Below are 15,645 nucleotides of genomic sequence, written 5' to 3'. Positions count from 1 at the left end.
CGACTAAAAAACAACTAATTAATCAGCGTGTAATCTAAAAATAATTATACACAATGCACAAAGTGGACCTGTAATGGTCAGGGAAGTAAACTCACAATTACCAACTTACGAAGCGATTTACGGAGATGGCCTCGGTGATGTTGTTATGGGTTTATTCAAAAGGATAATTTCAAAAGCAGTACCGATCGCAAAACATCTAGAAATGAAGGCTACTGAGGCTGTTCGTGATAATGGCATCGGCGCTGTTGGTAATCTTGCTGGTAAAGCGTTCTCGACAATCAAGAAGAGACTAGCTTGATTAGTACCCAAAAAAACAACAACCAGTAAAATTACCTAGCACTGACGGTATGCCTGCAAGTGTCAGTAAAATAATAAATCAAGCCGCAAATAGAAAACTATCAGAGTTGGCTGGTGAAGCAGAAAGAAATATAACTGCAAATTTAATAGCAGGAAGTAGTCTTCGTTTTAGACGATAATAAACATAATAAAATGTTTAAACGTACCAGCATTCGACATGGACGCACCGATTCTCAAAGATGAATCGATACGCGATTATCAACTTTATTCTTATGCAGCAAGACAAACAAATCAGCATAGAAGAATTGAAATACAAGTTCAGGAAACAAGTATATATTTCTTACCCGCTTACAAATGTTGCAGCTTATACGCCATATGGTGAAAGTCTACGTGTTGGTTTTGTTAACAATGTAATTATGGTGTTGTTTGATAACGTTACATATATAATTGATGGAAGAGAAATATTGAATCAATTCAGAAAGACGTCGACGTTGCTACAACGATAATAGGTTTAGCAAGATATTCTGATGATTATACAAGATCAGCTGGTGTTGTTTGTTAAAGATGTACCGACAATGCTAATCAAAATACTAAAATACTTACACCACAAAATAATGCAGTTGGTCCACAACCAGATGATTTTGAACACGCAGCTAGTCCAGCTGACCATTTTGATATTATAGGAAGTGTTAATGCAAATTTCAACATAGGATTTGAAACACGTGTATGAATGTTGTTAGGAGTATGTAGAAGATTTTCATGCGCGATTCATCACATATTTTTAGATTCTGTAGAAATGTTAGAAAGGTTATTTTCGGAACTAAGCATACAGTTGTACTTGTAAGAAACGGCAATGACAACGACACAGGCTGGCGGGGCGCTGGTGTTGCTTATGATGGTAAAGTAAATATAGTAAAAAATCTCACTCTGGATACCAATAATGACACCAATAATTGCTGAAGAACATAAATTAATTTATTTTATGGGTCAAGGCAGTAAATCATTGTTATCGTGGTTAACAGTGACCACGGATAGCGTTCAAAACACCGTTCGAGGTGTATTTACATGGCATGTTGCATCACAACAGGGTATTTCTGCACCGCGTTACATTTGTATTGCTTTGCAAAATTATAATCGATTAAATTCGCAATAACGTATTCATCTGATACTTGAGCAGCTGAAGGTTACCGAGGTTTCTTTAATAATAAATGGCCAACAAGAGCCAGCTGAGGATACATTGTTAGATTATACCACAAATCATGTAGCACGTGCATATCATCGTTCAATGACATTTATGGGACGTTATCAAACTACAGAAACTGGTTTACAAATATCACAATTATATTTTACAAAATTATATCCAATCTTTTACTTTTCGTTTGAGCATCTTGACTTAGCACGACAAACTGTCGTTGATATACACTTACGAGCTCGCGTAAACGACGTACCCGCTGATGGTTACAGAGCAATTGCAGTTATTCTTTCAGATAAATCAATGCTACTTAAAGGTGCTGGTGGAAGATTGAGAGTCGTTGACGCTCCAGTAGAAAACATGTAATAGAATCACTTTTCATATTATGTCGTACAGTCACGTTGATGTCACTCTGACTTCCGTTCAGGTGAAAAAATTACAAACAAAACTTGCAAGTAAATGCGGGAAAAAATATCACTAAAAAAAGATCAAATTTCTTGTGGCGGTCGAAACAAATTATCATTAACCAAGACTCAACTTAAACATTTTAATAAGGCTTTAGAATCACAAACCGGAGTTCAACTTCATCTTTCTGCTGATGCGGTTAAAGACTCAATTAAAACAGGCGGTATACTTCCACTTCTTGCAGCTATGCCAGCATTAACAGCCGCTGATGTCCCAGCTGTTGCAAAAGCAGCTGCACTTGGTGCTGTTGGAACCGCCGCTGGAATGGCATTAAAGAAAGCAACAGGAAAAGGATTTAAAATGGGTAAAGGCCTAAGATTACAGGGAACCTCTTATCAGTAAGAAAAAGGTCCGAGACTTCCAGGACCACTTCGGTAATCCGTCCAATGACTAACGTTGATTTACTTGATGATGATACAAAATTAAATATCAACAATTTCAGAGGTGATTTTCTTCTTGATCAGTTACCAAAACAACCAAACAATTTTGAGACAGGAATCTTAAATCTTGATGATAATTCAGGGCCTGGTACTCATTAGGTTGCATAAACAATTGATCCACGTGGAATTGATATTTTGAATCGCATGGGTTCGCACCACCAATTGAATTTTTAATATATATAAACACAATAAAAGGTCTAGCAATGAGATTAGATAAACTATTACCGAGTTTGATACCGTTGATATAATCGATCACAAGACCGTCTTCGATTAATCCATTTAAACATTCAAATACGAACCTTTGACAAACATATTTTGTTTTTCCCGATACTGAGCATGAAAAACATGATTATTAACATAACCGATCAAAGGTTCTTTTAGTCGACAGTGCCTGATTACACCATCACGAGATGCTTCGTAATTCTTGATAATTGGGTGTTTGGCAAATTCTTGATTCATTTATATATAATTTCATTTGCTTAAATAATAATTTGTCTACATTATTACTTTTAAAATCATGCTTGATAGTCTTCTACACTTTTTATAACTTTGTCACTGTCATTATGTTTTATCATAATATCTTTTCAGTTCTCTGTACTTTTACCCACCACATTGCACACACAAACGAGTTTCTCCTCTCACTCCAACACCACACTTCAGACATGGTTTTGGTCCTAGACTTCCATTACCAACGTTTTGTAAATGTTGTTCGCAGAATTCGGTTATGCAGGCTTTGTTACAAGGAGTCGTAGAACCTATCATTAACCATTTGCATTTGTTCTTTGTTTGAATCATATATATATATATATATATATATATATATATATATATATACACTATTTCAATTTAAATATTTGTCTTAATTATAATATGATTGAATTTCAAAGATTATCCACGATTAAACCTTCTAAAGATAAATTTTATCTTGATAGAATAATCCCTGACTTACCGATAAAAACTCTGGTTGATCCGACGAATAAAACGTTGATTAATAAACTTCATGACGCCAAGAAAGAATTAAGCAAAGATGGCGCATCTCATATCTGGTCAACATTCAAAATCATACGCAACACCGATGGTGTCGATGCTACGATGAAAGACAAACGAGCGGCAACGATCATTAACTATCTCGACAATCGAAAATATCTTTTACAATTAAAGTCTGTTGTAGTAGCATAAACAGACGATAATATTTGGATTATCCGTAACAAATATGGCCCTCTCCTTCATAATGAAATATTGCCATACTATGTAAAAATTCCAAACCAGGAATGCTGACTGGCATTGACAATCCGTATTATCATAGAGTGTATCCTGTAGCAACAGTTATCTACGCGTTATATCCAAAAATTATAAACCCAGCGTTAATCATTTAAAACCAATGCAATGTTCAAGGCTAAGTTGTATAGCCTAACGAGTAACGGAACATTTTACCATTTCGACTCATGGAAACGGTCTAACGGATAAAAACGTAAATTAATAAACGAGTGGGAAGAAATAGTAAAAGATACCGGAACGTTTGTCAAAGATGTGGCTGAGCTAGGAAAGAAATTAAAATCCCCAATAACAATAAAAACGATAAGCGAAGAGATTTTGTACGAATCAAAATATAATCAAAAGGAGCTTAGGTTGAAATTATTGATCATAATGTGCATGCGTGGACTAATGCGGTAACAATATTTCCACGAAATCGAACTGTTAAATTTTATAACGATGGATGCATGTTATCCTGGACGTTTTCTTGGTATGGGAGAGTGTTCTAAGTATTTTGAGCGATTTGGACATCTCGCGCACTAAATGACCAGTGTATCGATAAACGGACCATTGCCAGATTTTGACCTGACTGGATTTGCTTGATTTTATTGACGAAATAAATAGAAACTATCCTGTATCCGTGTGGCTGTTTCAAAGTTCTGATGATGGAAACTATGATCAGTTTGTATGACCTAATGGCGTCATTTATTGCACAGAATCTCTGCACGAAGAAAGGAAAATTCTTGCGATACAATATACCCTTAATGTTGAACAATTACTCAGTAATTTTGTTACGGTTCCGTAAGTGTGGCTCATTTTGCTAGAGAGAAAATTCGTGGAAACCAACTCGGCCTGATTTTCTCAATGATATAATATCGAGTTGTGCCGAATACCGACACGGTGGATTATGCAATAATAAATACAATCATAAAGATGTTATCCCAGTCCAAATGGATGCGTGTTATCCTGGACGTTGTTTTGGTATGAGAGAATGTTCTAAGTATTTTGAGCGATTTGGACATCTCACACATAAAATGACCAGAGTATGGATAAACGGACCATTGCCAGATTTTGACTTGACTGGATTCGCTTGCATTAAGTCATTTAATTTTGCCAAAAATCTTTATCCAATTCGTTATCTCTGGCTTGGAAAACTTTTTTCAGAAAAAATAATAGGGTACCGAAATTATTATTATGGTTTATGCTCGATGCAAAAATACTTATATTTCTGACAGTAAGTGAAGCAATTATATCATATCGTCCGCAGAAAGAAATTTGGTTACCACAACAAAGAAATATTCTGATGATGAAAATCCTGATATAACCGATTACGAAAATAAAATCGCAAAAGATCTCGGCAGAACAATAAGCGGTAAATTTACACAAGGATGATCAAATGATCATAAACGACATCGTACAAGATTGATAATAAACGATGTTGAGTTACATTTTATAATTGCTGATACAACCAAAAATAAATACATTTATAATTCGAAGCAATGTTAACTTGTTTAACGAAACTAGATTAGGTACAATTGTGTGTTATATTGATGGTGAGTCACCGGAGTTTACTCATTTAAGATCTTCGATGCTCGCGTACATTTCGATAAATCTATTATCAATGATAAACAGAGTTTCTAAATTGCTGTCGGAGTCGCTACAGATTCGTTTTATATCAATAATAAATAGTCAGGGTTGTTGGAAAAATTGAATAACGGCACTTATGCATCATGGGGCGAATGGAGAAAACAACAAGAAAATATACTTGAATTATTCTGAATCCGCCAACGTTGCAATCAAAGAGATTTATTAAAGAAAATAATCAAATATCACAATTTTTATCTGCACGGTCCGTGTATGATCCTGTAGCTAGACATAAAACAGTTTATCTCAATGAACCTGGAAGATTCTGGTAAAACAACTCGTGTGATTGAACTATTTTGGAATTTTGCACCCCCACACACAGTCTCGCAAGATAAATGAGAGAAAGAAATATTAAATCATGAACTTATCAAAAATTCTTTTTAAGCAAAGGAGATAAATTGATTCCTGAACGAATGGGAGAAAAATATATTCCAAATATTATCGTTTGGGATGAAATAGGTAGTGTCGTTAGAAACATTAAAAATATTTCTTCATTGGTTATTGACAAAAAATACTGCTGTAATAATGTGTGGCGAACATGGTCAACCTCCACCTTTTGTTAGATTGTCTCCACATAAATAGCTTAGGAATTTTATAGATTATTATGAACAAATAGCTGATAATCTTAGAGCATTTGATCCAGAATTAAGAGAGTTTAAGAAATTATACGGACTACAACCGAATAAAGGTCAGTGTGAAATAATGCGTGATATAATTTCAGAAACTTCTGTAAACAAATTTTGGAATTTGTGGAGACCAAGTGATTTGATTGTTGCAAGTAGAAAGATAGTTCGTGATACACTTCAACAACAATTATTTATATTACATAAAGAAAAAATGTCAAATCTACCCGTACCATTATGTTTTCGACCGGTTGATACGCGACTGCAGAATATCGACATATACCAGGATCGTCAGAAAAATAAAATCTTGTATTAAATGTCACTGTTTTAGTTCCTGTCAATGTTGCTAAGAGCGCGTTATCTCTTGACAAAACTCCGTGGACGCTAGGATACGCAATGACAATTCATTCATCTCAGGGGTTACCTATTTCTCATACTCGAGTTTGGATCGTGGATGATCGTATCGAATGGTCAAATTTAGTTTATCTCGCAGTGTCTCGAGTCAGAAGAATATCTCAGCTACGGAGAATTTTCATAGACTTTACAGAAACCACAGAAAAAGCGATGTTATTGACAATGATATAATAAGAAATAAAAAGTGATAAACAAGGTGACAAAAAATAAACGCGACTTTGATCTCGATGCTGAATTTGTCATGACGCTGAAACAACAGCAAATAATCACTGTACGAGCTGTAACACAGTAATGTTGTGGAACAATCTCCTTAATAATCCAAGACAATTTACTATGGATAGAATTAATAGTAACTTTGGTCATACACACGAAAATGTAATGCTGACCTGTCTTGAGTGTAATCGACGTCGAGGCGCTAGTTTACAAAAGTGAATGCGGTGGTAATTGTGTGTCTTCAGGAATTACTTGTAATTGCTCGGGTACGAATCCATGTTGAGGAGCAGTTGAATCTAGTCTGTAAATTGCAGATATCTTACCACGTTAGAAATTGTATGTGTCGTAATACTCCAAATAGGATCAGTCGCTCTTTTTACCGCCTTCATGTTCACCGGGTTCATATAAATACCTGACAGTAACATTATCTAATACTGGTTGTTTTGAAAAATCATGTCCTTGTATTGGCATATGTTTTTTGTAACTGCATTAACGGGTTTCATTGCAACTGTTCGAGCAATTTCATTACTTAATGCAGCTATCACACTTGGTAAACTTGCAACCCAGTCGCGAGATCTCGAGTCTTTAATTATTTCCTTTGCGTATCGATATCCAAATAACCGCTCAGCAAATGTTTGATTAAATCGTTCATTAATTGCCTTATCACGATGTATTGCAGTATGTCCTCGTCTGATTTCGACATTATGTTTTTTCTTCAGAGATGATACTGCACCAAGAAATTCGTTGCCAGGATCAACCTGTAATAGTTGTGGCCATCGTAAGGGTCCTGGTTGATAAATTCGCTCAAAAGCAGATACAACTTCAGTTGCTGTTTTAGTTGATAATGGTTCTGTTTCTTTCTACCTACTTGCAACGTCAATGACTGCCAACGCGTATTTATATTCTAATTGACCTCTTCCAATTTTGATAGTATTGTGTGGTAAAAATAAAATATCTGCTTGATGAACTTCATTAGGAATATTGATATCAAAATGTGCATGCTGAATTTGTTTAGGTGGTGGTAGATAAAACTGCTATATTGCCTGTCGTGCTAACCATTTTGCAGCAGCAGAACGTGTAACATTTGCTGCATCAGCGAGTTTACTAATTGCTACTCTACCTTTCCAATATCCTCTTGGGCTATAATAAATCGATTCCATTATTTCAATAATCGGTTGATTAATTAAAGGCTCCGAATACTAATTTACTTTCGTCGCAGATCTTACCAACCAGTTACCTAATGATTCTCTGAAAGATCTTTTTTGTTTGGAATTTAATGCATGAATCAACTTCAAATCTGCAATATGTCGTTGTTTTAAACCATTAATTTTAGAAGCTACATCATGAGCGTGACATGCTCGATTCATATCATTTATAGGATACTCTCCAGGTCTTGGTTGATCTTGTTTATCAAGTCGGATATGAAGTCGAGTTCTATGACCACAATAATTATATCCAGGAAGATGTTTTTCTCCTGGGTATTTAGCCCACGGAGTTCCTGGTAATTTTCCTAATGAAGTAGCGATATCACCACCAATTGTACTGGTAGAAATAAATTTATATTTTTTGTACCACAATTTACACATTTACCTGCAAGTGCGCGTCTTTTATTTTTTTAATTATTGCTGTCAAAATACTTGTAGGAGTATGTGCTGTACATTTAACACAATATAGATCAATCTTATTTATTATATTTCTACAACATGGATGTCATTGATTTCTCAGCGACACGAAAGCAAGAGCCGGTTAAACATATTTCAGCATTAGCAAATTCTATCAGAATGATTATAATAGGTCTATCTGGGTCTGGTAAAACACAATTATGACTTAATTTGATAATGAGATTGTTAAAGTGGGACAAGGGGCCCCGAGTGGCCGAGTGGTCTAAAGTGCTCTCCGTTACGGATCACTGCCATCTCACCTCTGTCTGCGTGGGTTCGCGTCTCGGATTCGACCAATGTGGGTATGTGAGAAAGCTTGCCAGTAGCTTCTCGTGGGTCGGTGGTTCTTTCCGGGGCTTTTCCCGGGTTCTTCCTCCACCATTAATACTGGCCGCCATGTATAGCCTATCGTGTGCTGAAAAATGGCGTTAAACTCTACAACAACAACAACAACAACAACAATAAAGTGGGACAAGTTATATTTAGTTGCACCATCAGTTGATGATCAGAGATGCTACGATGTACTTAAAGATTTTAATGAAAACGCAAGATTGTTAAATAAAGATGGTGACGATCTTATTAATTTTATCACCGATATTGATGAAGCACCGTCCGTAGATGAATTAGATGGATTTATTAATAATCTCGTAGTATACGACGACGTAATGCTGGACAAAAAAACAAATCCAGCAAAAATATTTTCTCGAGGTAGGCTTACAAATACTGATGTGATTTATGTTACTCAGAGATATACACAAATATTTTAAGTGATCAGCGATAACTGTAATATTTTAGTGTGTTTAATGGAGTTGATACACATACTCTGCGAATTATTCATCAGGCTTGTGTAGTGGGGATATGGACACGATTAGATTTAGAAACCTCTTTTCAAAAGCACAATATACTCCACACGGATTCATGACAATAAATTTGCACGATCCTAGAACAAGATATCGTGTAGGACTTGATAAAATATTTGGTTGATATAATAATGATCTAATTATAGCAGCAGAGAGGGCGCGACCTCAATGACACGCCAGGCGGGTAAACAAAAACACATACAAATTTCAACAACGATAAAGTAACAAAAATAATAAGCCCCCAAAAAGACTCTGGGAGAGAAACTCTCGGTAAATATAGAGGCTTTGCTTTAGCGTTAGTGACCTTATTTTTTCATTTTATTCGTATGAGGTTTTAATTTTCAAAATGACGCTTTAGCAAAAGGTCTGTTCGCCCTCCCTGCTGCTTAATACATTTTCTAGGCTCAGTCTGTTCCAGTCTTGCCCATAGACGTGTTACTAGAAATGGATTGCACGTATCGTTTTTCACAATAACAGATCCATAAGATAGTTAAAAGAGAATAAACTATTTATGAGATTTTACCTGAAATTCATTCAAAATTGATATTTCCTGATTTACAGAATATGAAGGATAATTTCATATTATGGTTTATTACCTTGGTTTGTTTGTAAAGAAGATGGTTGTAATTAATGTAAGACAGACATTTTGTCGGAACAGCATGTATATTTGGTAATGAAAAATACAGAATGATCGGTTAAGCAAAATTTGTTGATTGAAACCGACGAACTTTTTTCCAGTTTTAAGATCTAGTCTAAATGGTATTTAACCTTTTGGTTCAGATATCAATGCAACAAATGTAGGAAAAATGTAATATTAAAATGAAGCCTTATTTGATATATATGCATAACGTCAAATCAAGACAGCGATGAATGATGGAATGGCTGCACACCTTTTGCGTTACTGCGGGAAAAATACAACAGCTCTTTATATCAATACATTGCAGGCGCATGTACGAACTGTAGTGGTTGGGTGTACCTAGAATATTGACACTGAGTCAGAGCAAATGAGCCAGTTGAAAGAGGTTTACTTTAGTATTATCATTACAGTTCCAAGACCCCAAAGTGGTTTCGACATTGCAGAATTGAGCGACCATGCTGTCAATTAAATATTGATTTAGTCCGGTAAAACGTTTACATATGGCTGGAAACAGAAGTTATAGTTCAAATAACAGTTTTAACTCACGTGCACTCGTTAAATTACTCTTGCCCAAAATGAATGTTTTATCTTAAAATGTAACACTAACTTATTTAACGAACGGTATCAAAAACATAACAAACATTCTAGTCTAAATATCGAAACTGGTTGTGTATCAGAGTAGCTCAGCACTGATGGAACACAATGAAGGATCTGATGTATATATATAAATGAAGATATTCAGAGGAGGATAACTAAAATTACAGACTTTTAAATTTAGTATTAAAAATGAAAAGTCTATGACAAAATACACCGGTAGTAACAAATTCCAGTATCCTGTCCATTAATGTACCTATTTTTCAAGTAACAGTGTGCCAACCTTTGTTGCTCACTTTACGAAGGAACATATTTTATTATCTGCAGTGAAAGACTTCTTTACCTGTTGTGTTAACCATGGTTTTGAAAGAAATCGGGAAGTTATTTTAATTCCTTAAGGTTGTGTTCTATTCAGAAATCAATTTGCACTTATATAACTTGCGTTTTCTTCGTTGTGATGACCATTTAAAACAATTGTTTTAATCATCCAATTTACACCAAGTGATCAGTTTGGCTGGTTTAGTTTTGAAAATCCCGTTGTAGTGGCTAAATGTAGTAATAACTACAGTCAGTGAAGTCAGGGATTTCAAAAATAAGACTAACTTTAAATGGACCGTTTTTAAATGTTTGTTGATAATTTGTATTGGGTCAATCCGACGTTTTACGTAGGGTAGGTTTTAGCTCAGTGAAAATCGTCTAATAGTGATACTGTGACGGAGTAATTGCTTTACAACATGCATAGCGAGATTCAGAGTAACTTAAGAGATAATATCTTAGCTGGCCCATTCATATGCTAAACAGCTATCGCATAACAAACATTCCACTAAACAGCTGCCCAGTCTAATCATTCACGTAGGTTACCATACTTATCTTATTGCATTGTTACAGGTAAGGTGTCGTGGGCGGACAAAATTTTGTGCAGATTAGTGGGACATCTATATGGACTTAAATCCTATGTATAATTTCAAAACTGTATAACTCCGGCATTTTTATTTCGATTGTGATGACAATATTACAAAATAATTATGCGTGTTTATTAATTATCATGACTGTTTCTACAGGGAAGGAAACACCGATTTAAAATAAATAACCACGTTTATTGGTATCAAGAACCCTCTCCTTAGACCCCAAAGGTCAGATGATTGTATGTGTCATGCTGAAACTTTCGACGATTTAGTTACTTCCTAATATGCGTGCGTGACATAAAACGCATCGTACATGCCCTAACGTGTTTATATGTGATCTCAATTGCCCATGTACCTTCGGATATTCTATTTTTTAAAGAAGAATAAAAAAAAACGTAAAACATGTATTTAATATATTTTCCATATTCCCACGCATAACAAAAACATATAATAAGATATATGCCCCTATAAATAAATGGTATTTATTCTGGAAACACACTGTTTAATAAGCCTCATAAGGTCGTAACTTATCTTATCTTAGCGTTTGGTCTTCAACCTTTGAAACACGGTGAATTACATAGTTGTTTATTCCGGCCATGATCCGACACATGATAATAATAATAATAATAATAATAATAATAATGATATAAACAACATTATGTTACGTATTTCCTTTTATTTGTTACAATTAGGTATGAATTTATTTTGGATGATTATTATCAAAAAAATGGTTTTTCCCGTTTATGCTATTCCAGTTATCACTACACTAATTAAGTTCATTATATATTTTCCTCATTTTTCCACATATTCGATAAAACCCAGTACATTAGTTATAAGATCAAGTGCACCACGACAATCCTATATAAGCAAAACTTATGTTTCTTATGAAATTTAAACGAGATAATTACAATGGAATTTCCATCGGCTGACTCAGTGAATTTGCACTGCTTCAACCCAGGCAATCAAGTAGCCATGGAAAAGGGTTTGTTTGCCACTTTTCACATCAATTTTATCAATAAAGATTCATCGAAATATTAATTATGAGATGTTTTCTCTCTTTGCACACTTAGCAAATGGCTTTGATTTTACAGTTAATCAATGAACCTTTTGAATGAATGCATGTCTGACTATATCTTAATTTAGTCTTTAAGTATTTGAAAGCCCAGTTCCTTGACCAGTGAAGTCACGGACAGCATGCTTATTCACTCATTTCACAGTGTTCAAGCCTAACGAGATGGAAATAAGTTCAACTTAGCTAATACGATATAAGTATTGGTAACACGATTTCATAACCTTAAGATAAACAAATGCTTCCTGTTAAATGCTTAAAATATTTTCATCACAATTCATGAACATGAAACGTCTGCATAAATATGTTAAATTTTTACGAGGTTAATTACAGCAGTAAGAAAAGAAATTCGATTTCTGTGGTCTGTTGACCAAATATGTGTGTTTGTTATTTTGGATTTTTTAACGTAGCTTTAAAACATTTTCAGTCATATCGCTAGGATGTCTGCAGTGTGGAAGTTTATAGTGATGTCTAGCACTGGGACATCATGTCGCAGACATGTAACATGATGTAACATGATGTCCCACCCAGTCGCATTATCCTGACACCAGGTCGACCAGTCCTAACACTAACTTCTCAATGCTGAGCGCTTAGTGAAGATTTTAGTTAGTACCATTTTAATACGTCTTTGGTATGACTCGGCTGGAGTTCGAACCAGTAACCCCCCTCATCTGAGGCTCACACTCTAACCACTAGGCCACCGGAACAGTCCTCTTTTGCACAATTTTAGATGTATTGTGATATTTAACTTGTTTTTATTCATTTGTTGACTGGGAATGTTTTCTTGACGGAGAAAATACACATAAGATTACAGTGTGTAAACTAGGTAACAAAATGACATGAAAATTTACCTTTCGAAATAATAAATCTACATTTTTCTTCTTAACCGTGTAAAGTAAATGAACACTCAGAAAGATGTAAATTGGTAGTTCTCTCATGAAAATTGCCGGAATATGCTTTAAACTGCTGGCTTGATTGAATAGTAGTTAGCGGACATAAACACTTCAAAGGTTATATGATGCTGCAGCAATTAGAGTAAACTACCTTGTTTAGGGAGACAATATGGCTGCCATCCTGGATCTTTCTGATCGCGAGTCCGACAGGTTAACTACAAAACTATCGCAGTTCCTACTTACAAGAGAGAGAGAGAGAGAGAGAGAGAGAGAGAGAGAGAGAGAGAGAGAGAGAGAGAATGTTAGCTGGTAAGTAACGGTCCACACTTAGCTTTGTCAGATCTTAATTTAGCTTACCTCGGGCAGCTATTGTATCACTGGCAAATGCACTCTATCCTGAAGACTCAGTTTGACGCAAGTGAAAGTTAGGGTGGCTATTAACCTGCAAAGGAAAGGTATTCGTTATAAAGGAAGTTTGTACCAGCGGTAAAATCTCGTAATGGGAGCCTTGAAAGCACATGTATTTTGGCACAATTCTAGGCCGATGACAGCAGTGACAAAGACTTTTAGCAAACCTATTGATAATGTCGTGTCAGTCAGTGTGAAGGATTGCGTAAGTATGTAGCAATCATGAGTCACCCATTATACAGCAGTTGGGTCAAAACCAGCGGTGTCAGAAATAGGTAATCTCCTTTCCTGGAATAACTTGGACTCGGGACCTCTAAGTAATGATAGCTGAACAACTTACAAAATATCATAAAATATTTGTATGGGATTGGTGTATCTGGTATATGGTTACATACGTTTTGTGTTCACGTGCTGATTGCCATTTAAAGCGTGTTTTGATGCACTGTTAAACTTCCTGGTGACAAAATGATGCTTAATGGAACATGAAAAAAATACATTCCTATCGTTGTTGTTGTTGTTGTTGTTGGGTTTAACGCCATATTTCAGCACACGATAGGTTATGCATGGCGGCCAGTATTAATGGTGGAGGAAGAACCCGGGAAAACCCCGGGAAGAACCACCGACCCACGAGAAGCTACTGGCAAGCTTTCTCACATGCCCACATTGGCTGAATCCTAGACTCGAACCTACGCAGACAGAGGTGAGATGGCAGTGATCCGTAACGGAGAGCACTTTAGACCACTCTGCCACTCGGGGCCCCCATTCGTAGTTGTTAGCCTTTGATAATCATTTGACACAATTTCTATCAATGGCTTATTGTACACATATGTATCACTTGTGATCAAGTTCATCAGTTTATTATTGGTAAATATAAACACTGACAGGTCATTTGTCAATACAATTTCATTAACGTATAAAATTTGGTCTGACATAAACATTGATATAAATGTCAATGTTACTTCTGAATTTCATGTGATCAGTATGCTTATTATCATTAGCCGAAAGAGCTCCTATATTTCACACAGTTATTTCAATGATATAGAATACGAAACTTGAATGACAACTGTTTGTACACAAAAAGAACATTGAGCTCGATGTATTTGTCTAATCATGTATGTTATCTTTACCTAGAAATGTACACCGAGTAGGACATATGGATCGCTTTACAACGTTTTATATACAAAAAGGAACGGACTTTATTGAATAAGGGCCATTTTCTACTCCCTCTCAAAATTTCTTGGTAAGATGCATATCATAATTATGAAGTAGCTTGATTTAATCTCTGACATAGTTTTGTGTTCACGTGCTGGTTGTCATGAAAACAATGAGTTATGAATATGTCAAAAAGATATACACATTGTTCATCTTTCTGTGTATTTCTCGTTGATACTGAATATCCATGAACAATTCGCTAAATTTAAAATTACATTACTTTTTTTTTTGTTTTCTGGTAAAAGTTGCATGAAACAAGGTTTATCTTCCTAAAATAATAACCAGAATAAATCCGAGTGCTCAGCAAGTCTAACTTACAAGTCAATATTGAAATGTGGTATGTTCCGTTATAAAACAAAGACAGTCATTGATAACATCAGAAACTGTTCGCGTTTGGAACTTTGTTTAGTATTGATGGCTGATATGATTCTTTACGAGGAAATCTCATATTTACCGAATATACTGGTGTTCGTCCTCTTCTTCCTGGAAATGAAAATTGTTCTTTTGCAATGGTTTTCCATAATTTCGTGGCAATATGCAAGCGCGCGAGCACACACACACACACTCACAAAACCTAAGCCTTTGAATAATTAAAGCTCGGGTTGATTCATGCGCATTTTCTTTGTCTTTCTTATCCAAAAGTAATCTATACCTGTCTTGTTTTAAAGCGGGTATCGTAAATTACCTATTTATCGATTCATAAGTCAGGCTTTTCAATCTCGTACGGAAGACCGTTATTCACCGCAGAGCCTTTATACCCTTATAAATGTGCTCGTAAAAGAGCATAACAACAGAAAGAAACAATTACTTTACATATAAATATATATTGTTTGTATATTAATTGTGGGTTGTCACAATAATTTC

General features: G+C 35.3%; 1 protein-coding gene across 5 annotated transcripts in view; it reads right to left on the bottom strand.

Annotated features, from left to right (window-relative positions):
* Positions 1–15,355, bottom strand: part of LOC149806976 (uncharacterized) — a 76,876-nt gene extending 61,521 nt beyond the window's left edge. For 3 of the 5 annotated variants that reach the window (XM_089960336.1, XM_089960357.1, XM_089960364.1), the window contains exon 1: positions 13,519–13,730. The gene's annotated coding sequence lies outside the window, so the exon portion shown is untranslated. The other 2 variants (XM_089960350.1, XM_089960342.1) reach the window with 2 other exon arrangements.
* Positions 15,356–15,645: the final 290 nt, after the last annotated feature.

The sequence above is a fragment of the Sinohyriopsis cumingii genome, chromosome 1 (assembly GCF_028554795.1).
Source record: "Sinohyriopsis cumingii isolate HCF-2022 chromosome 1, ASM2855479v2, whole genome shotgun sequence".
NCBI lineage: Eukaryota > Metazoa > Mollusca > Bivalvia > Unionida > Unionidae > Sinohyriopsis > Sinohyriopsis cumingii.
Note: the sequence above shows the minus strand (reverse complement) of the source record. Positions and strands in the feature narration are given on the sequence as shown.